Source organism: Taudactylus pleione, unplaced genomic scaffold (genome assembly GCF_031769625.1).
Source record: "Taudactylus pleione unplaced genomic scaffold, aTauple2 ptg000211l, whole genome shotgun sequence".
Taxonomy (NCBI): Eukaryota; Metazoa; Chordata; class Amphibia; order Anura; family Myobatrachidae; genus Taudactylus; species Taudactylus pleione.
In genome coordinates this window covers 4,826,037-4,848,319 of record NW_028284613.1, presented here as the reverse complement: position 1 = coordinate 4,848,319, position 22,283 = coordinate 4,826,037, and positions in this window count along the sequence as shown.

The following is a 22,283-nucleotide window of genomic DNA, read 5'->3' as shown; positions in this document are numbered from 1 at the left end:
CCTTTCTATGGGGCAGAGGATGGGTTGCAAAGAGGGATCCATGTGGATCTCTCTGCATACTCACTTCCTGCACTATGGGACTATGAACAGTATTGGACTGGGGCAGGATCCACCAGGGAAATGCAAGGAAGGGGCCTGCTGGATGGGCGTGACCAGTCATTGGGTAGGTGTGGTCATCAATTGGAGGGGTGTGGCCAAACAACTTACAAAATGAAAGATGAAAAATTATGAATGTAGGGCACAAGAATGGGGTAAAGGGAAGTGGGGAGATGTGGCAGGATTACTGCCAACCAGGAGAAGGAGTAGGGTTTGTAGGAAAAAGATATATGGGTGATGAATGTATTGTGACAAGAGTAGGTGGGTGAGGGGAAGTAGCTAAAAGTGTCAGAACATATCATAATAAATGGGATACCAAAGATTTTTAAGGTGGAGGCAAGTGGGCGAAGTGGAGAATGGATTAGTGAGGAGGAGGCAAAGTGATGGGACATAGGAGTAAGACATGATAAAGTGAAATCATAAGGTATATGATATTTAATATATAACATAAACATTTTTCAAAGCATTTCTGTTGTATTCACCCATGTAATGGGACCTGTAAAATAACTTTTTTAAACAAAGTCAATTATTTATTTATTGCTTTCCAATTATTATTATAATTATCATTTATTTATATGGTGCCACAAGCCACAAGCGCAGTTCTTTACAAAGTACATAAACAAATACATAAACAAACAGGTGACCAGTGACTTACAGTACAATACAATACAGGATGAGGACAAGGATAATATACATTGCTAGTAGTTATGCGCTGCCCACAGATACGGCGAGAACATACAAACTGTTCACACACAGCAATTTTAGTTCCATTTACATGTGTGAACACTTTAAAGCTGCAAGTGGAACAGGTTGACAGATGGAAGCCTCTCTGTAGAATTCCATTGTGCCTGGTCCAACCTCTCACCTAACTTTCAAAAGCTGGTGGCAAATATGCTCAGCCAGATGTCCCATTGAATTGCCTTGTTGTTTGTTATAGCTTATAACACTTGTTTATCTTATATTAAAATGTCTTACAAATGTATTCGTTTTCTGCAAAACATGCTACTGCATGTTACTACTAAATGCTTAAAATATTAATGTGTTTGTTATTGGGGTAAAGGTAAATTATTTTCTATGCTTGTTATAAGTGAATAGTATTTTGCTGCTAAGGTTAAAAACTCCTGATATAACTTTTGTTTTTCAATTCTCTGATGTTTTTTTTTTGGTTTCTCTCCATTTCCTCTTCTGCATCCTATGACTTTAGTTTACATTTTCTATTCAAGCATGGTATTTGGGGCCTGGTTCAGAGATGGTCGCAAGGCTGCATTCGCACACAGCCTGCCGATGTTTGCAATCTACGCATGCGTATAAGATGCAGTGTGCGTGCCATAACCAGTCACTGCGGTCACGAAGCAATCACACCCAGTACACAGATGTTCCCCAAGCATGAGTGACAGGATGTGCCATTTGTGGGTGGTGACAAGGGGTGGTCGATGGTAACGGGGGTGTGGTGGTGCGAATGCAGGCGTCTATGTGCATTGGAACGCCATTTCAGGGGTGTGCATAATTATGATGCATTGTCAGCGTACACGTCACATGGCTGAATTAAACACAGCAGCACTCACAGTGCTTGCGGTAGGGTATGGTCAATCACAAGTGGTGCGTATAGGTCCAATGTCAGCTGATGTTACCGATTGTTTTATACACTTCCTGGAGATGACGTATGTTACTAAGGGAAAGTGGGATCTTGTGTCAGGCTGGTGGGCATCTAATTTCATATCACGATGGCACGGCAAAACATAATGGGCGTGCTAATGTCTTGTTAGCGATCGCGGGATTTGCATACTTTGGCTGCTGGTGGCTGCAACCAGGTCTGAATCAGGCCCTTAGTCCCTTCCATACCCAGAGAAGTGGAGTTTTGACAAATAAATGACAGTTTCTCAATGAATTGGGGTGAGCTTTGGGCAGATGGGGGGGGTGCTTGACCCATTGTGTCCCACTTTGGCATATGTAAATGCTGGGAGCTATGCCCTCTTCTATGTGTCAGGATTATTGCCTGCTCTACAAAGTTTCATTATGGTGCATTTTCACTATGAAAGGTATGCTACAATGTTACATTTGTTATTTTTTTAGTAATTTTTGTTCTATGATATGAGGTTATTTACTTTTAGTTTGAGGTAAAATAGACTTTTATATTGTCTTTTGTATGGTTGTTGCAATGGGTAGAGTGATGTTTGATAGCATCTTGGATGGGATTGGTAGAAGTTGTATTTCTCTGGTTGTGACCTGTTTAGATATTTCTTCGGTAGAAAAGGGGTTAGATTGTGTTAATTACTAGGATAAAGGTATTGACAGTACCAGTACTGTAAATAGACCCCCCGCACGACCTCCAGTGCCTGAAAAGGTGGGGTGCCCTTGCAAGGAAGGAGAGTGGGCTCATGGGCATGGCACACATCCTATTTTCATCATTCTGGAAGCGTGCCTATCACTCTTGGAGATGATGGGATGTCCCAGAGACTCTCCCCGCACTGCTGGTTCCTCCTTAGTGACATAGAGCTTGGTGCTGCACAAAAACATCACAGACAGCGCCCAACTCCTGGTCCCTGGCATTTTGGTGTCACCCCCTCGGAGAGTGACACCCAGGGCGATCTGCACCCCGCACCCCTCTAGAAATGCCACTGGCACTGGTATTGGTGTTATTGTGGGATATATTGTTTGTGTTCATAAGCATTTCTCCATATGGTCTAGGATTAGCTGGTGGTGGTCTTAGTTCATGTGGGTAGGCCTTAGAATGTTAAAACTCTTAACTGAGGTAAGTCATTTTGTATTTTTCATCTATTTTTTAATTAGTTGTCCAGCTTCATATTTACACTTATTTAATTACTTCTGTTCCATATTCTTTTATATTATGTATTACAGCTTATAATCACCTCAAGAATATGCCAAACCTTATACAGTACATAAATTTTATGTCACATTTTTGTCATCATTTAATTTTCTCCATTATTTTCATATTCATTGACACATATTAGTTATATTTCTTATACGTTTTATTTATCCATTTATTTTATTGAATCACCACCAGTTTCCAATGATCCTCTTTAAGTTAAGTTCCACCACATTGCTCTTGACATTTTAGCAGAACCAGGCCAGAGAAACAGAACCCAGACCACATACCATTACAGTAAGGGCCTTGTTTAGAGTTGGGCAAATGTCCATTATTATGATGTGAAAATGTGCATTTTCATACTGCTTACTTATAGTATACATGTGGTCCTACTAACATGCAGATTCAGCAGTCTTATTTTAGAAAGTCACTTAATAATATAAGACTGCTGAAGCTGCATGTTAGTAAAAGTAACATATTGCTACTTTGTAGCATACGTGAATACTCTAATTCAGGGGTCTTCAACCCGTGGAGCTGTTCCCCATTGCCCGACGATGGTTAGTATAGTGCGGTCCGCACTACACAGAAGCAAACACTGCCGCCGGCGATGGGTAGAATACTTTTACTTCCCTGCAGTGGTATGTTTGTTTTAGCAGCCAATGAGAGTCAGACAGACTCTCATTGGCTGCTACACCCATGGCCGGTCATGTCTCTCCCATAGTGTAGAGCGGGCTGGGAAGACAGAGGAGCGGGTGGCAGTGGGCCCAGGAGCTTGAATTCAGGTAAGTGTTGTTTTTTTTTTGTCTTTGTTCTATATATTTATATGGGGCACAGCATAGGGGTGGGGGCACTGCATATATGGGACTACTATTGGGCAATATATAAGGGGCACTACTGGGGGCACTGCATAGGGGGGACCACTACTGGGGGGCACTATGTAAGGGGCACTACTCTGGTCCTGCATAGGTGGGACAACTACTGGGGGAACTGCATATGGCAGACTACTACTGGGGGCACTGTATAAGGGGCACTGCATAGGGAGACCACTACTGGGGGCACTGCATAGGGGGGACTACTACTAGGGACACTGCATTGGGAGGACTACTACTAGGGGCACTGTATAAGGGGCACTGCATAGGGGGACTACTACTGGGGACACTGAATAGGGGGGACTACTACTGGGGGCATTATATAAGGGGCACTGCAGAGGGGGGCAGTTATGGGACATGATTGTTTGAGGATGGGGCAACTCTCTGACATAATTAATGGAGGAGGAGGGACAGTTAAGTGGCATAATTGTAATTGTGAGAAGAGGGGGGGTCGTTCTGGAACCTAATTAAAATTGTAGGAGGGGGCAGTTATGGGACATAATTGTGTGAGGAGGGGGCAGAGTCTAAATACCGCAGTATAGCTTAGTAGCCCTCGGGCTTCGTTTAATTTTTTTATGTGGCCCACACTGTCTTAAAGGTTGAAAAACCCTGCTCTAAATGAATAATCTCATGCTGCTGCTTTGTATTACTTGGGATCAAGCTGATACAGATGTATCCAATAACCACATGTATACTATAAAATGTTTGAAAGATGTTTTGATTTTCTAATGGTGATTTTAGGTTTCTGTGTACTATACACTACCAGTAAATGTTTTGACGTTATGTTAAATGTTTTATGTGCATATGGAATTTTAATAAATTTATATAAATGCATTGGTATTTTATCTAATTGTACATTAATACCCCTTTTTCACCAAGCAAAAAATCCCGGGGTGATGTGCACCAACCCGGGTTTTTCGTCAGTGCAAATGGATCCACCTGCATCCAGGGACCCGGGGATCCAACTCGGGTATTTTGCAGGGTTGGCCATGGGTCGTTCCCATGCCACCCTGAAGTGTAAATAGCGCGATCCGGGTCATAATGACCCGTATTGTGCTGCATGTCCGGCTTCAGTGGCACTTGGAGATGACGTAATCTCCAAGCGTCCACTTCAACGCCAAAAGGACTGGGTCACTGCAGACCAGGCTCCGGTGCGAACAGCGCCGACTTGGGAATATCCTGGGTCGGCGCCGAGCAAATTCCGGGTCTGACCTGGATTGGAAACCTGTTCCAACTTCCGAGTCAGACCCGGAACTTTGATACAAAAGCAGTATTACATAGGTATGTGTCAGCACAGTAATAATAATCTGGATATTTTCTTATACTAACTTATAGTGTAAATGTATACATCAATAAATATAAGTGTAGGAATATTGTGTGCCTTAGTGTAACATCATTTTTTTTTTACTTTTTTATACAAGCAAATAAATTAACTTGCAAAACAATTAAATTAATAAGTTTGTGCTTAAAAGAAAAAAAAAAGAAAAGTTTACATAAATTACTTAATTACATAAATTTACATGTTCACTAATTTATCTGAAAACTAAATTGCTAGTGACTTCAACAAAGAAAACAAATACATTATTTCCACACTGGAGTAACCAATCTCTTCAATGTTCTATAGTCACTTAGTGTATCATATGCTCATGTACCCATAGCAGAATGAAAAACTAATTTTTACAACTACAGGTATTGCCATTTATCATAGCAATATATTCTATTTCTATTTTACATCATGTAGTTCAATATGGATAACTATTCATTACTGTATTTGTAGAAATATTTAATAGCTACAAGAAATTGATACCAATTTTGACTCATTAGAGCTGCTAATAATTTTCTGGTCATCTTCTGTTGTGGCAACTAGATCATTGCTCTGCAAGCTTGACCTGGCACTGCCACGTGTCCCCACCAGCTTCCTGCACTGCAGACGCAGCTCTTTGTTCATACAGAACAGAATGATAGGGTTGGTAAAGATGGGCAAATCAAACAAAAACTCAGTGGCTGTTTCCAAGCAGATGTTCTTTTCTGCAAAAAGTGGCAGGATTCCCCCTGGTAAAGAAAGCAAATGAAAATGAATTTGTAAAGTTTCAATAACATTATACTTTGTTGAACTGGGTGACATTATACATGTAATGTACATAGTCGACACCCCATGTAACTTATGCACAGCTTCCCCCATTTATCACCATGGTGGGTTTTCCTAACTGGATCTGTACAGCAGTCACTGCTAATGCCTGTTCAAGCAACCAGGAAGGAAGTAAGGTTTATAGTAACAGTGACTGTTGAATGGCTGCATCGTCTGTCTTTCTAGGAGATACATTTAGTTTTTTTTGTGGGAAACTACAGCTCAGTCCTCATTGACAGCTCTGACAGCACTAGAGATGCTGAAACCAGTCACAAAGTAACTATCAAACTATGGCCCTGATTCAGAGCCGGACGCTCTGACAGAGCGCTTGCTCTGAATCAGGGCGTCCTTTTTTATTCTATGGAGCGGCCTCCTGGCCTCTCACATTGCTGTGGGTTTCCACCCACAGCTAATGCGAGCTGCCAGAATGATGGTCGCGATGGTCAAGACCATCGCGACCATCGGGCTTGCGACGAGACCCTTGTGGTAGGGTCTCGTGGCCGCAAGCCCCAGAGAGCTTTCGGCTCAAACAGAGCCGAAAGCTCTCCCACTTCTCATGGGAACGCCTCCGTCTGGGCAGCCACCCCCCGGCCCGCCCACCAAAGGGGGCGTGCTGTCACTCAAAATCAACAGCATGCCCCCTTTGGTGCGAGACCCAGAGCGACGGATTGCCCGTCGCTATCCGGGTCTCGCACATGCGCACGACGGAACCGGCTCTGTCGTGCGCATGCACTCTGGGCCACCATCGACCCGGTTGTGAGTGCTCAGCGCTTGCGACCGGGTCTGAATCAGGCCCTGTGTCCTTGCTTTTAAAGTGTAAAGAATTTACTGTATTACTCACATTTTAGAAGTAGTAGAAAGATCAAGACCTATAAAGATAATGTCTAGTATAGCAGTGTTTGCAGTTCAGCTTAAAGAAAAATGTTAATTTACTTTTATATTATTTTAAAATAATATTTTGTTTGTGTTAAAAAAAGTGTACCACCCACTATTATTAATAACACAAACACAAACAAGCTTGTCAAGTTCTGTGAGCTGCAGGTTTTGGTGAAATTCTCTTGCTTTTTGAACTGCTAAAACATTTTACAGCTTCTCTAAACAGCACATCCCTCCGTAGGGGGGACTCTCTGAATAGTGGTGACGTCAATCTCCCAGACTGGGTGTGTGCAACACAGTAATGATATCATCACTCTCCACCAACCATGGAGAAATCACTGGGGAGAAGAATAAAAAGGATGTGTTAGGGATGGCCAAAGGTGTGGTTACCATCAATTTTGAAATAGCAAGTGGTGATTGATGGTTACAAACTATGCAATGGATGACCATCGATTGTTTCACCAACCGATGGTCATCCCTGTTCTTTGACTGACTGGCCCATGGGTCAATCAAAACTGGGGGGTGGTATGCACCTTGTAAAAAGGTATGCACCTTGTAAAAAAATAAAAAAACTATTTGGTTATGCTGTTCTATCGATGGAGGGAAACCACTTGGTTCTCCCCCATCAATGGGAAAAACATTTAACATTGGCCATAAACCATCGATGATTATGAATCATTGATGTTTAATGGCCATCCCTAGGATGTATGCTATGAGAAAATGTCCACCACCCTCCAGCATACTGATGCCTACATGAATGTTTTGTGCCCATGGAAGTGTGATGAAGTACAGGTTATTTGGTTTATATATACCGAACTATGTAACTGCTCTGGTGCTCATTTACACTGAGACATCAGTAAATTTTTAGACACGTCTTTCAGGAAGAGCAGTACTCTTCAGCCTGTGTAAATATGTGTTGCTTTCACAAACTCCATGAAATGCTTTTTCAAAAGTAATCATGTATAACTAAGGTAACCACATACATTGTTGGATTTTAAAACCATTTATGAGTTTAAAGCAAAACATTAAATCCTTATTACTACTAAATATGCCAGAGTTAGAACAACAGCACTCTGGCAAACAAATATTTCCATTATTAGCAAGTTAATTTTGCACATTCCCTGAATTGTAGGTTTCCTCCTCTGGGACGCTCTTCCTGTGCACTGTTGGTGTCCATTGAGAAATTGGGAGGTGAGGAGCAAGATTGTACTGTAAATAGACTGCAGCAGAGCACTGTTTCAGTTGACGTATATTCAACTGTATTTAGGAGCCAGACTACCTTTGAGGAATAAAATAGACCTTAAAGATGGCCAATTTGGAAGCAAAAAAGGCCAAATAGAATAGTCGAAATATGGGTCTGTCTAACAAAAAGAGGGGTGTACAATTTCTGTGCACAAAAAGAGGGGTGTACATTTTCTGTGCACAAAAAGGGGTGTACAATTTCTGTGCACAAAAAGAGGGGTGTACAATTTCTGTGCACAAAAAGAGGGGTGTACATTTTCTGTGCACAAAAAGAGGGGTGTACATTTTCTGTGCACAAAAAGAGGGGTGTACAATTTCTGTGCACAAAAACAGGGGTGTACAATTTTTTTGCACAAAAAGAGGGGTGTACAATTTCTTTGCACAAAAAGAGGGGTGTACAATTTCTTTGCACAAAAAGAGGGGTGTACAATTTCTGTGCACAAAAAGAGGGGTGTACAATTTCTTTGCACAAAAAGAGGGGTGTACAATTTCTTTGCACAAAAAGAGGGGTGTACATTTTCTGTGCACAACTTTGAGAAAACATTTAAAAAAAATGTTTGGTCACAATTTTCAGTGTTTACTAAAAGACCTGATAAGCACATAGACAGCCAGGATACTGAAATGTGAGATTGGAACTGATATACTGTAATATAATACAGTACAGTATAACATAATGCAATTTAATAATAACTGATTTTTCTTAGACACATTGCAAGCAAGGGAGGCTTTGGTCTAATGTTGCATTGTTATTTATTTATTTTCCTGCCATTCCACTGCCCTGTATCTGGCGGAATTGCTTTATTGTGTGAGGTTCAGCTATTGGAGCATAAATCACTTAATACATTATTGGTTTACCCTTTAAATCACCATATGGGGACTCTTTAATAGTGTGTGAGTCTGTAATCAGTTAATGCGACTGCTATAATCTATTTACATGTCAGACTCAGACTGCTTCATGCATTGTGAATGCAATTAGGATGTTTTATTAGATTTGTCATGCTATTAATTTAGGATACCACATTTACAGAGACCACAAAATGTCAAAATCAGTTTTCTTAATATTTTAACATGTAGTCCAGATCAAATCCCAGACAATCTTTAGGACATATTGTTCAGTTTGGAAACAATAATATTAGTAATAAAAAGATAAACTTTTTTTGAGGGGCTATTTGATATCATTAGGAGTAATATATGTAAATGTGAATTAGAGATGAGCGGGTCCTGTTCTCCGAGAACCGGACCCACCCAAACTTCATGATATGAGGTGAGATCCGAGTCTGGCTCAGGGTTTCCCGTGTGACTCGGATCTGAAAACGAGGCAAAACGTCATCTGCCTGCTGTCGGATTCTTGTGGGTTTTGGATTGTATAAAGGTGATTGGCGCCATTTTCACTCTGGCTGTGGAGAGTGTACAGAGCAGACGTGCTCTGTTCTTCTAGGGTGCAGTCAGTGTTGTCAGTGACTTGTCACTATTTGTTCAAGGGTGCAGTGTTGTCAGGCTGGGGCTGCAGTACATAAAGTGGGGGGTGCTGCTGTGTCACTCACTGTTGTCCTGTCAATGAAGGTGCAGGGGCTGCAGTACATAAAGTGGGAGGTGCTGCTGTGTCACTCACTGTTGTCCTGTCAATGAAGGTGCAGCGGCTGCAATACATAAAGGGCTGCTGCTGTGTTGCTCATAAAGGAGCTTGGGCTGCAGTACATAAAGGGGTGCTGCTGTGTTGTCCTGTCCATCAAGGGGCTAGGGCTGCAGTTCATAAAGGTGTGCTGTGTCATCCAGGAGTGCTCTTCCCCAGTGTAAAAAAAAGATCTGCCGGCCAGAGCGCAGTTTATTATCCACGTATTTGTGACTCTGCAGGTGGTCCATCCACACTTTGCTTCTCCGCAGGGGTGCTTTGTTGTCCATAAAGGGGCGCTGTGTTGTTCATCAAGAGGCTGCTGCCTCGTCCAGGGGTTCTCTTCCCCAGTGTAAAAAATAAATAAAAGTTAAATAAATTAGCATTCCACAAAAAATAAAAAGATTTTTTTTGTGTGTGTGCTACTTAGTAGTTATGCTATTATTGTTTGGTGACACTGCAGGTCAGGCCGCAGTGTAAGTTTGTTGATATGGAGGACAATCAAATGAGAGGAGAGCAGGAACCACAAACTAGTGCTGCCAGCAGTCATGATGGCGATACAAGGTCGTCACCGTCATCTACGAAGGCCGATGCCCAAGGGCTTAAGTCAGGGCATGTACAATCAAGCAAGCAATGTTTTACAGTGTTAAAGAAAAAAAAAATCAAAATCTAAGTTAGCTGCAGAGAAATAAAAAATTGGCAATATGATATTTACTACACAAAGTGGCAAGGAAAGGGTAAGGTCTTGTCCTTTATTTATGACTGGTGGTTCTGCATCTTATGATGATGTAAGCCCTTCTCCCTGTAGAAGTGTCCAAAAAGTTAAAATCTCTAATGGGGCCTATCCATTAGCAGATAAATTGAATGATTGAACGATATATTGTTCAGTCATTCAATTTATCTACTATGGATAGGTGGATAGGCCCTGAACGATGACAGATGCGCACTCCCACAGCCGGTAAATTGAATCTTTCATCTCTCCAACATGCTGGTCAATTATCGCATATCGCTGCCAGATATTAGAAATATCTGGCAGTTTCTATGCGGTAAACGACGAACGACGAACTAGAAAAGATATTAGCAGCAGCTACAGAGTGCTGTAGAGAAAAAAATCCACTCCCTGAATGATGTCATGCGATATCGTTCATCTTTTGCCAAAATCTGTCATGTACATGACAGATATTATTCAGCACAGCCACTGGAATTTTCAATAGATATCTTTTGTCTTTCATCTTTCAGAAAAACATCTGCTAATGGATAGGCCCAAGGCACATGAACAAACTGTGTGCTCAGAAAAGTCACAGATCCCCGAGGAAAGTCCAAGTGTGTCCATGGTTGCTATGTGTGAGCTTGACCTTTCCAATACTGTACTTAAAGAGGATCCTCCTTCCACCATTTGTGTGCCCTCTGCAAATGTGAGGATGAGCAGCACAATCAACATGCTGACATAGAAACCGAGGATGCTTCTGTGAAATTGCACAAAGAGGATGAAGAGGATATTTCTGTAGTGGGCGCTAATGATTATGACGATGTTGATGATGAGGATGTTGATGCCGAGGATGTTGTTTGTGTAAATTAGACAACAGTTGTTGCCCATGGTATGAAAAAGCCCATTGTCATGCCGGGAAAAAAGACAAAAAAATACATTCATTCCAGAAGGGGACCAGGAGGAATACTACTATTAGTAGTTTAACAAAATAATTGAATGTCAAACAATCCTTTGCAAGGGGGAACAAGTATGACAGCAGTCACCCAGTTGCACAGCAGATTACTGGTGCCATAACAGCTTTGCTGGTATTATATGTGGATACTGTATCCGCCATTACTGCAGTGGATTCTAGACAGTTAATTGAGGTCCCTGTGTCCCCGCTACCATGTCCTTTCTAGATTCCACTTCACTAAAACAACAATTCCCAGTCTGTAGAACATTAAAAAGAAACTTATTAGTGTCCTCAGAAATGCCATTGTACCCACTGTCCACTTAACCACAGATATGTGGACAAGCGGGATAGGGCAAACTAAAGATTAAATGACTGTGACAGCCCACTGGGTAGGTGTATTGCCTCCAACAGTGCAAACAGCAACAGCAGCAGCAGCAGCATCTAACAAATGCCAGCTCACTCAGAGGCAGGATACTCTGTGTATCACCCGTTTCACTAAAAGGCATACCACTGAGAACCTCTTAGAAAACTCAGGGAAATCATTGCAAAATGGCTTATCCCGCTTGGACTCTCCTCGGGATTTGTAATTTCTGACAATGCCATCAATATTGTGAGAGCATTACATCTGTGCAAATTCGAACACATCCCATGTTTTGCTCACACACTTAATTTGGTGGTGCAACATTTTTTAAAAAATTATAAGGGCATGCAGGAGATTTTCGAAATTCAGCAACTGCATGTCGAAGATTACAGCACCAGCAAGTACTGTTGAATTTGCCCTGCCATCAGCTGAAGCAAGAGGTATTATCAAAGTGTAATTCTACCCTCTATATGCTTCAGTGGATGAAAGAGCAGCAAAAGGCCATCCAAGGCTACACAATGGCCTATGACATAAGGAAATGAGTGGGAATGCATCATAGTCAAGCGCAGTGAAGAATAATTTCCATGTTGTGCAAGGTTCTCAAAACCTTTGAACTTGCCAAATGTGAAGTAAGTTCAGGCACTGCCAGCTTGAGTCAGGTCATTCCCCTAATCAGAATTTTACAAAATCAGCTGGAGAAACTGAAGGAGGAGCTGAAGGGGAGCAATTCCGCTAATTATGTCGGACTTGTAGATCAAGCCCTTCATTTGCTTCAACAGGATTCAAGGATTGTCAATATCTTGAAATCAGATCACTATATTTTGGCAGCCATACTTGATCCTAGGTTTAAGTCATACATTGTGTCTTTCTTTCTGATGGACAGAAATCTGAAGAGATGCAAAGAACTGTTGGTGAAAAAATTGTCAGCTCAAGCAGCATGTGACACAGCATCATCTCCTTCTTCAGTTTCTGTGGCTGCCAGGAAAAAACTAAATTTTCCTAAAAGACCCACTGCCGGTGATCAGTCAGCAAAACCTTATGACATTTAGGCCTGTATTCAATTTGAAGCATTAAGTCCAGATCCGATTTAAGTAATTATCGTCATTATCGCCTGTTTTGGTTTTACCCCGTATTCAATTTTAAAGACTTCCACCTAGGTGGAAATTAAATGCAATGTAATAGGCGGTAAAGTATCGCACCTTTGAATGGCAGGCGGAAAAAAGTGCAGAATTGGGGTTTTGGGGTGCAACATTGCGGGAACCCCCGTGCAGCCTTCAGACAGTCCCCCAAAGGTAATCTGTGTAAAAAAATTTTTTTAAAAAAACTTAAGGACACCCCAAAAATTGACTTTGAAAAAGGGGGCAAAAAAAATGTTGGGGTACAAACTTAAAAACTAGTGAACTTGACTCTTGGGGGGTCCCCAAGTATACCTGAAGTGTTTTTTTGATTGCAGGTGTTTGCAGCAGGTGGATTTTTCACAATTTTTAAACTTCACTTTTTCAACTTTAAATATGCTAACCCCCATTTTCAAGTACCCCAAATTTGCTGGGATAACTTATTTTCTGGAAAAAATACTCCTAAATACTATTCTGCATCAGGTATAGAAAAACGCTATACCTTCAGCAAGCCAAATTGGGGGGTACCATAGTGAACCCCCATGTTAGAGCATCATTTGGGGGGTGTCAGGCTGATTTCTCCAAAACTGACAGTACTTTCCACTTGTTAAAGTATCGCCAGGTCCCATTTATGCGTACTTTCAAATTGAATATGGGGTAAAGCGAGCAAGCGTGTGATACTTTTCTACCTCCAAAACAGGTGAAGTCGGCATTAAGTTCAGGCTGCGTTAACTTAATGCGGCTCGGCTCAACTTTAATACGACTCTTAGTTGGGTCTGAAAGAACTGCCTACAATTAGTGATATGTCTACGGTGACTTCGTCTGATACGGCTACCATTCAGAGAATGGTGGATGATTATTTTAGGGATATCATCCAAATAGGTATGTCAGACAGACCCTTTCTCTACTGGCAGGAAAAAGAGGCAATTTGGAGTCCCTTACACAAACTGGCTTTGCTTTACTTAAGTTGCCCACCCTCCAGTGTGTACTCTGAAAGAATTTTCAGCGCAGCGGGAACCTTGTAACCAATCGGCGTAGGAGGTTACTTCCCCAAAATGTGGAAAAGAAGACCTTTACCAGCAAGTAAAAAAAAATACAGAGGTGTCTGTAATGGTGGATTCCAGCGGGATTAATATTGTGTGAAGAAGAGAATGTACACACTGATGGGGATGTAGGTGATGATGATGATGATTACGACATCTGATCTTACCTATGTTGTAAAGCCAGTTTGTGTATGTAGAGATCATTGCCAGCAATGTCAGCTGTCCGTTGGTAGCTTGTTTTGTGGGAGCCCAAACAAACCAACCGCTTCAGCTACAATTGGCAGTCCCTGTCACTGAAGTGATTGGTTTGTAAATAAAGAGAAGAAATTTAGAAGAGATTTAAACGATTATCAATACAACAGGTTCAGGAACTATAAACGATCCACCTTTAGAGAACCTGACCACCAGAATTGGTGGGTAAATAGGAAGAACCCACATAGCTCAGAACCAGTCAGACTCAGGAATTATGATAAACACTATGAATACGATCAGGATTCAGAGTCAACTAACAATAAACCTCCTAGGAGAGATCGCCCAGCACCTAGAGGGAATCGGAACTCATACACCCTTCCACACAGAGATCTAGGCACTAAACCCAAACAACATTCCCAGATTCAATTTAGATCCCCCTGTCAGGATTTTCAGGAGGATCCACCATGCCCGCACCATTGGCCTGCAAAACAACACACCGTAACTTAGTTAGGCACACCAAAACGACAAAGAGAAAGAAGCACAGAGGATGTATGGGAGGCGTACGCACCAAGGAGAAATATAAGAAAAATACACCGCTAAATACCAAAAATCTGTCCATACCGACAAATGTATTTAACATTTCCTCCAAAAAACTTAATCAAGAGGAATTAACACTATTATGTAAGGGCCTAAAATTTAGCCCAACAAGTGAACCCAATATTTTTGATCTATTTGTGGATCTGAATAAATTCATTAGAACTTTATGTCGGAAGAGATACTTCGCCCATAAAACACTTAAACACAACAGTGATGATTCACTCCCCATTATCTTAGATTCCACTGATGAGTTTCCCCTTTTTATTCTGAGTGAGCTCTGGGAAGAAGGTAATACTGGGAATCAAGAATCCACAATGAAATTATATCATGTTGCACAACAAGATTCTAAACACTTTAAACTTAAATCAGATTTTTTTCCAATTTCTGCTAGAAGTAACAATATAGAATCATTTTACAAGATATCCCTTGAAGACTTTAAGTCTCTGTGTAACAATACTTCCAAAAGATCATCACATTAATCAAATCTGACACGAGCTGAGAAAAGGGCACTTCGCTTACTGACTAAAGATTCCTCAATTATCATTAAAGAGGCTGACAAGGGAGGGGGATTGGTAGTCCAAAATAAGGAGGATTATTTGAAAGAAGCCTATAATCAGTTATCTAACACCAAATTTTACAAAATCCTCAACCGAGACCCTACTCCCTTGTTCCTAACTGAATTTAAATCCTTGTTAGACTCAGCTCTACATGATGGGGTCATATCCAGGGACACCTGGTGCTTCCTGTACATTCCTTTTCCCACAATTCCAGTGTATTATCATTTGCCCAAAATTCACAAGTCCCTCACCGCACCCCCAGGTCATCCCATTATCTCTGGTATTAATTCCCTTACCTCCAACCTTTCCTTTTATGTTGATTACTTTCTTATCCCTTTGTCCCTGCATTGAGGTCCCATCTCAAAGACACTACTCATTTTCTACAATGTATTCAGAATATCATTTGGAAGGAATCATATGCTTTTTTAACATTGGATGTCCAGTCCTTATATATTAATATTCCACACCAATTAGGAGTGAAAAAATTGCTGCATGTCTTTCCAGAGATGGGAGCCTCACACAGGGACAAAAGTCTTTTCTTATATCTTCCATTTCCTTCATTCTTTCACACAATTATTTTTTATTTTCCGACACTTTTTTCCTACAAGTCATGGGGATGGCCATGGGGACCAGATTCTCGCCAAGCTATGCCAACCTATACATGGGGGAATTTGAGGACCTCCATGTTTGGGGCTATGACTGTGGTGCATCTCTGGTCTTCTATGGCCATTACATAGACGATCTTTTTATTATTTGGGATGGGGATCACACTTCAGCACAATCCTTTGTCTCTTCTCTCAATTCTAATTCTTTCAATCTTTTCTTCACCCACACATATGACAGGAAGCGCATTGACTTCCTGGATGTGACCCTCGAGATAATAGAGAATTCTATTCATACATCTAACTATATAAAACCAGTAAATGCCCAGTCTTACCTTCATTTCCAGAGCGCACATCATAAACCATGGAAAACTAATATCCCATTAGGACAAATTAACAAGATTATGTAGAAACTGTTCCTGTGATGATATATTTAAGGAACAAGCTATAAAAATGTTGGATGCTTTTAGATCTAGGGGGTATCCGGAAACCATCCTCCAAAAAGCTTACACAGAGGCTCAGAAAATTAATAGAGCTGATTTATTATGACCTAAGATAAGAGACATAAAGGAACCTGCTTTTGATAGAGATTTGGCTTTTATTTGCAAGTATACGTCTAAACATGAAGAAATAAGAAACATTGTCACAAGGAACTACAAAATATTGTGTTTGATAATGTTTTAAGAGAAATAATACCTAAGAAACTATGCATTATATACAGGAAGAACAAATCTCTACGCAACATACTCGCACCAAGTCACCTAAAGACAGTCAAGTCTCTTAATACCAACCCTACAGACCCCAAAAAAGAACAGTGGTTACCCAACAGACCACCTGGTTTTTTTAGGTGCGGTAAGAACAGGTGCACTTTATGCACCTATGTTCCAAGACGTACCATTTCTGTTAACTTGTGCCATCAAAGTGAATCATATACCATCAACCATTTTATTAACTGTGACACTATATATGTTATATATTTATTTACTTGTTTATGCAGCCTTAAATACATTGGCCGAACCACCAGAGTGATTAAGACAAAATTTATGGAACATCGCCGTAACATCACTAATCGTTTAGCCAACCACAGTGTACCGAGACATTTCTCTCAGGTTTACAATGGAGATAGCAGTAGCCTACAAATTACTGCTATAGAACATATCCCCCAATCAATACGTGGGGGAGATACCCTATGTTGCCAGGAGGTCTATTGGATTTTTCAGTTAAACACCCTATATCCAGATGGTTTGAAAGAATATATGGAATTGAACACCATCATGTGATAAGTTTGATTTGTAGACAATATAGGGTAGATAGGTTCCCCACCACCTCTATAATATGCTACAAATAGCATGTCTTATCCACAGAGATTTGTTACATTTTTTGTTTAGCACTAGTTTATTTAAAATTTGGTTACTCTAGCTCTCCCCGTTTATGTGACCAACTAATCACAACATCAATATCCTTGTGACTTTGGTTTTAATTTATTTTATTTTTGCATTTTGAGTATTATATGTTGAATAAGAGATATATAATTTTTTCTAATATGTATGTGCATCTGTTTACACACCTATGTGTATGCAACCTTTTACACATTTCCCATATATACTCTTTATACTTATTGTTTTATCAAGTGTTAATTATATATATACAGTGGTTCTATTCTGAACATCGAATGTATCGATGTTTAATCCTACATCAGATATGAACATAGGGTTATCAATAGTATGAATTATACTCTTTAAACCACCAGGGTGATTGGTCACTTACAAGTTATTAGTATATATGGCATGTTTTATTAACAGTTTCTATTTTATTTTTTTATTATTATTATTATTCACTATTTTTTGTTTTAAATCTTTAGTGATATGTACTTTTTTCTGTTCCAACTTCTATTCACTGTACATATTCCTCAATCTATATAATAGTATTAACATCAATATTTACACAAGTCAGTGAATATGTTTCACTTATATTTCACCATCATCCTCATGTTTATTTATGATTTTTTATGTGAATTGTATATTCCTATATTTGTACTATGTCCACTCACTCTATATGAGGATTGGTCATGTGTGTCGCTAACGTGAAAAGAAAGCAGTTAAACCCATTAATTGTGGTCTACCATATACATCTTATTCACACTCTAAGTCACGTGTTGTTAGCTGACCTATAATGTGTGCTCAAGAGACTGCGGATCACGTGATCGGGAAGCACACTCGTTTCTGTATCTTATCTCAACAGTGTGGTCCCTTATATAATTGCCTTCATTTTATTACACAATATTGTTATATATAAGCAAAAATAAATAATCTTTTTCACACGGCTTCTTCACACGGCTTGGTCAATTGGTCATTTGATTTTGTGCATCTGTAACCAATTTTGCAATTAGAACAGTTTAAATAGCAGTGCTTTTGTGGCTCACACACACATATGCTCCTGACAAAGGTGCGGGATACTTCCGCACGGAAACGCGTTGAGCCTTCATACGGACCCCCACATACAAGAGCACTTGGAGGACACTTATTCAATTTTCCAGACCAGGAATTTGGAGTCAACCGCTATATGGCAACAGCTTATCCAAGTTAAAGGACTTAGGGCCTGATTCAGAGCCGATCGTAAGCGGACGCTCGTTCGCTCCGAGCGATGTTTGACCAACTGCGCATGCGTACGGATCGTTATACGCATGCGCGAACCAGTCAGTGCGGCCGAAATTCATGTGCTCGCAAAATAGCGAATGCCTGATAATTTGAGTGACAGGAGTAGGCGTATGTGGGTGGTAACGGGGGAAGGTGCTTGAAAACGGGGAGTGGAGATCTGATCGCAGGCGTGCTTAAAGGTCAAAACGGGAGTTTTATGGGTGTGCATAATTAAAACAGCAGCGTCATTGACCACGTCACTGGGTTATTTTATAGCCAGAACTGCTCGCAAAATTGTGGTAGCAAAAACCAACCCCAAGAATAGCGAGCAGTTCATACCCTGGTCGATGTACTCGATTAATCTAATAAAAGCGGACATGACGTAGGATGCGAGCGGCCAGGGGGCGTATTTTTAAAAAAAACGACCTCAAGTTTTGTTCGCTCATTCAGACCTAGAGATGTGAACAGACCGCAAAGAGCGAACGGTTGATTGGAATAGCCACCCCTATTTTCTGGACGAGCGAGCGCTAATTGCGTCCGGCTCTGAATCAGGCCCTTACTTTGTATGCAAGGACTTCCTGCTACAGTACCCACTTGGTAATGTAACTCTTACTGGGACTTTCACTGGCTATTCATTTGATACTGGACTCAGTGACTCATTATAGTGTTGTGGGGCCAATCCCTATTGTAATATTGCACATTTTAACTTTCATATTTATGTTTTTATACATTCCTATTAAATTGTGTTCATTTTGACCAAGCCATGTGTATATGATATACATTTATTTAAAATATCTCTCCATCCATTAGCGCTGTTACTTTGTTTCAGTTCTTGTTAAACTGTGCAAGGACAATTCCATCTTGCACCTCTTTTCTTTGCATTATGTGCTGTTTTGGGGCATTGCTGACTGACATTTTTAATTTTATAGTTTATTAAACTGCCATCCTGTCTGCCACTGCAGTGCCATTCTCTTTCCTAATGTGCCATGTTGGTAATTGAACGGCCACAGCCACTGAAGTCTTCGACATGGGGTTGCTGAATGCCGAAAAAGTCCAGAAATGTTTATGGCCACGAACAGCATCTCCTGCATTCCCCTTTAATTTAAAAAAATATTCTGAACCACCAAGTTGATTTTGTGGGCAAAATATGGGTCGTATTGTTCACCCATGCTGTCCCCTCCTCCCCCATAAATTTATTTTGGAATCCAAAACTTAAATTAAATTTACTACTAATCAACCCTTCATTTTCCTGTCTTCAACTACATACATACTCCAACTGCCTCAGTCTTGATTAATAAAATACATTTGTTTCTTAATGTGCCATGATGGAAGCTGAACTGCCACATGCTAGTGCTGCCTACTGCTGTCACTTAGCTTAGTCAACCAGCTAGCTTGATGCAACCTTTTGGCCTAAACTGGATGAAATCAATATTGTGAGCTGTGAGGTGGTCAAAATTAAATGGAAATGACTGGAAATAAATGTAATTGAGGTTAATAATACTGTAGGAACAAAAACAGGCCAAAATTATGTGATTTCAGCTGTTTTTATGATTTTTTTTTTTAAAATACAGATCCAAAACCAAAACACGCAAGGACAGTTTTGGCAAAACCAATCCAGATCCAAAACACGAAGAAGATACAGATCCAAAACCAAAACCCAGGAGTCAACGCACATTCCTAATGTGAATATGTTCTATGAATAGTTGGTGTCCGCGCTCTGAGGTCTGATGATGTTCTATAATATACAATCCTAGTGTATTAGTTGAGATGTAGGGACCTAAGTGAGCAAAATAATGATGGGTTCTAATATATATGTTGTGTTCAGTGGACCAAATATCAGAGTCTTGCTTATACAGTCCTGGTGTGAACCACCTGTATATTACTGTAGGATGGCTGTTCTTAGAACATTAGTCCCAGTGACACAAGCTGGTTTGCTATAACTTTAGGCAGTGTGTTCATCTGTCAAAGTTCAGAATGATGGTGTCAAAAGTTAATGGTATATTGTTCATGATAAAGATGTACTGTAGATGTATTCTCCCCTCTCCAATGGTTTCTGTACCAGGAACTCACAAAACAAACCAGACAAACCACAGTATCAGGTGCTGATAGACACTATGGTGCGGAAGATAGTTAGCATATGGAACTTACCCAGCTCTCGGCATGATCCTGCAGGTCCACAAATGGTACTTCCTTGTATGGCTGTTGAGTGTGGGTGTAAGGGTCAGGGGACACAAGGTCCAATGATACCTTGACAGAACACTATGTATATATGGAAGAGTTAAAATACATTTATTACTCGGTGCCCATGCCTGGCTGTGGCCATAAGGGTCTCAGAGCGAAAAATAGAAAATACAGAAGCAGATTAAATAGACATGCAATCTGAGGATAAAAGGGTATAAAGTCACATTTCTATGGAAATATAGGCCCAACGTGTTTCATCCCATGTAGGGACTTTTTCAAGGGTAGGTGAATAGCTGTTCCCAAATTGGGGTTTAAATATCTTGTAAATAGCATCCATTTCATCACCTGGCCATTACTTCCGTTTCTACGGTGTACCTCCACCCCCCGCATCATCCGCTAGAGCGTGATCTGTCCTGTGATACTGCATAGCCATGTGGTGTTTGAGATGACTGCGCATGCTCCATAGTCTATGCGCTTACACAATGTAACCTGATTCTATGTTAATTTGTTCTCCTGCAGCTCATCTGCTGTTCTGTTATCCACTGTTGTATTGGTGGAGATAATGTCACCAACACGCGGGCGGCCAGCTTGGGCGTGATTTTCTGCATTGATCCTAATACGATGTCTTCTATTTATTAGTTGTACTTTTGTCACTCATTTTTCTGCAGGTGAACTCCTTACACAATTACAGCTGTGGTCCTTAGGCATAATGCAAACTATTGCATAATCATGAATTGTGTTGACTATATTTTAGCAGTGTATTTGCAATAAAACATTATATTGATTGCATATATAATATGATGTATCTGGGATTTTATTTCTTGTAGCTGTAATAATTGCTACGTATTTCATCCTTTTGTTACTTAAGTTATTTAATTAATATATTTTTTTTCTTATTTTTCTAATTAGTTAGTTATAGCCTCTGCAATATGGTCATATTGTTATATCAACAGCTATATTAGATATTATTATGAAGTGCATTTTCTAGTCAGTGTCCATGTTCCCAGATGTAATGGGCCATAGCCCAGAGGACCCTCGCAATAGCATCACCTGAAATGTGTCTATGGGATACAGAAACCAAAACCCATTCTTATGGGTCTATATTATGGCCTTCTGGTTGGACGGTCTTCATCTCAAAGATCCAACGACTTTCTATTCTGTCAATCCTACTTGAGTGATCCCCCCCTCTCCAGTTGGGTTCTACTTATTCTATCCCAATGAATTTAAGGCCATTTGGTTTACCGTTGTGCATGCTTCTGAAATGGTCTATGCCCAACAAAGGCCTTATTGATGTTGTTAATATGCTCATTTATCCTTACTTTTAGGGGTCTAGTTGTTCTCCCTACATACTGTAGTTTACAAGGGCATTGTAGGACATAGATGATGTTGCGACTGTCACATGTAATCATGTTCCTAATTTTGTACATTTTTCCAGTGTTTAGAGTGATTAGTTGTTCTGTTGGTGCAGTGCTTTTGTATCGCAGTTGTTTACAGGCTTTGCATCACCCGCAATGGTAAAAACCTGATTTCACTACCTGTCCATCTAAGGTGGATTGTTTGTGAAGTTGCCTACTTTTTATATGGTTCACCACTAGTTTTCTCCCCAGGTCTGGTGCCTTCTTAAAGACCAGATCTGGTCATGTCGTTAAGATTGTATGCAGTTTCTCATCCATATGAAGTAAAGGCCA